Source organism: Atta cephalotes (genome assembly GCF_000143395.1).
Source record: "Atta cephalotes unplaced genomic scaffold scaffold01783, whole genome shotgun sequence".
NCBI classification, from domain to species: Eukaryota; Metazoa; Arthropoda; class Insecta; order Hymenoptera; family Formicidae; genus Atta; species Atta cephalotes.
Window position 1 is genome coordinate 1 of NW_012131847.1, and position 2,642 is coordinate 2,642.

The 2,642-nt window shown below is 34.8% G+C and overlaps 1 pseudogene; it reads left to right on the forward strand.

Moving 5' to 3' along the window:
* Window positions 1-422: 422 nt before the first annotated feature.
* Window positions 423-2,492, forward strand: LOC105625472 (annotated as a pseudogene).
* The last annotated feature ends 150 nt before the right edge of the window (window positions 2,493-2,642 follow it).

The window sequence follows — 2,642 nt, forward strand, 5'->3', positions numbered from 1 at the left end:
TAAAAGGCTTTATGAAGTAGAAATTAAAATACAGCTATATATTCATAACTTTGTTACACTTTTAACATCTGCAACCAATATTAGATATTAGATATTACAGGAGACATTAAAACAGTTCGTAAACAATTATGAAGCAATAATTCAATATATGCTGACAGAACGTCCAAAAAGTCATAAAAAATAATGGCGCACTTATAACATATATTTTGTTATAATCGTTTGTTACCAAATAGATTGCTTGGGGCTGGCAGTACTTTAGATCCATCACTGTCGGGAAACGGTTCACGAAACCGGTCAGTCAGTTGCCTCGGCAGAAGGCAGAGAGAATGTTCGTCTCGTAGGTTTTAGAAAATTCCGTTGTTGAAAAGCGGAGGATTCGCAAAACTGTGAACGTGAAAACCATATCTCGCCATACCGATATCATGTCGCGGCAGCGGAAACGCGCGCTCTTCCGGATACTTCAAATCATCGTCTGTCTTGGAGTTGTCTTCTTGACGCTGAAGCTATTTCTCGCTGTTATCGGCGACGAGAGCAGACCTCTTCCCATCGACGACGATCTAAGAAAGCTGATGGTAAGTCACTGAGAGATTTAAAATCTCAAGGGGATCGATATAATTCTGAATCGTTTATCTCAGATCGAAGTCGAAGCGGATAATACACGACGAGCGTTGAACATTGAAAGAGTTTGTAAAAAGTATAATTTGGGATTTTATCGAAAGCTCACCGATAACTCTCTATTCAAGCATCCACCTGCGCTGCAGTATGCGGTCTTCTATATGGACAGGTTTGTAAAAAGAAAAGTATCAGAAAAGAAGAAGAAAATATATTTTGATTATTAACGATTGATCCTTATCGAAGGTTTCAAGGTACCCACAAGATGATGATTTCTGTGCAGAATACACAACATATCGTACTGTCCAGTGTATAAAGCCGGCACCACGACCTGACTCTACAATTTTTGTCTGTTAATGAACGTGCCCGAGGAGACGTTGAATAGTGGTAAAGAACAGCTGTCGACTATCGCTAGGAGAGCGATACCGGAACTTGAGTATCCTGAAGCCGATCACGTTCTGACAACGAGCAGAAAATTGTTAATCGTGTGGCATCCTTTTGAGAGGTTGTTAAGCGCCTATCGTGATAAATTGGAGAACTCCATCGCCGAACGGGAACACGGGACACTTTATTTCTATCGCAAATTCGAGGCCAAGATTATGCAGAAGTATCGTAGTAAGTCGTGGGAAGAAAAAAAATGAGGGAGAAACGTTGACTAAAAATCCTTTTCTTTATTCTGCACGATAATCGTTATCGTAAGGACAGATTTATTTTTGCGATTAATTCTTCTGTCGATAAATAATAATACTTTTTTATCTTTTCATTATCATAACGTTTTCGTTAAAAACGTAGAAATGAAAACGATATAAAGTCTGCCAAACTGTTCTTTGTTATTCGAAAGATATAGAATAATTTTTTAGGTGTTGTAACAAAATTCACATAAAAATATATAATTTTTTACTGTACTCGATATGTATTGATTGAAAAATTAAGTTTTAAATTTTGAAAATGTATTGAATATATTTTATTTAAATTTATTAAAGAAAAAGACAAAGAACAGCAATGAATCCGATAAAAAAACTTTCAGAAGAAAATTTCACGGAGCCACAGCCGAATCAAGTGATCCGACGCGAGGATGTACCGCCACCGGCTGAGATGGAACCGATCTTCCGAGAGTTCATCGAATATATGATCGAGACTGACCTAGGCAGTTACGAAGACGATCATTGGATGTCATATTATCTCTTTTGCACACCGTGCCTCGTTAAATACGACATCATCGCAAAGATATCGAAATTCGCATCCGAGATCGCTGATTGTCATAATTTTGTAATATTTTGCGTTAACACTAAAAGTAGCACACAAAGCCTATAAAGCGTTAAAAAAGCATATATAATACACTTTTTCAGCGTTTTGTAGTCGCTGTGCTACTTTGTGGATAATAGAAATACCAAGCGAATTATTGTTAAAATAAAAAAAGTAAAAAACTAAATATTTCATTAGTATAAAACATAATGAAAATATTCAAAAATTATATCTTTTATATAAAATAATATTAATTTAAAAAGTAGAAATAATCAATAATCGGTATTTCTATTAGTATCAACAAAAAAAAATTCAAAAGTGTTAGATATATATGTATTGAAATTTTTTACAAAACATCACACTAGCGATTATTTTAAAGCTCTTGTAATGTAATAATATTTGCAGGTGGAATCACTATGGAGAGATCAGGTATATGCGATCAATAAATTAGGATTGCAAGATAAGATCAAGCCAGATGGAGACATAGTAATAGTTACGCTAACGCCTCCAAGATATAGATATTTAGCCAATTAAACAAAGAGATGGTGCGAAGACTGTATGAGAAGTTAAGGCTGGATTTTGAACTATTCGATTCACCTGATGTTTACTACGAATACGCTACGTCTATTAATTAATTAAAGTTGATCGAGTGAATTTTGTGTCAACAGTCTATTAAGCACAATTTTTTTTTATAATAATATAATAATTTTATAATAATATAATAATTATCGTGTCTAGAACACTGATGTGAACCATCGATGGCCCACAGAACAGGCATCTCATTC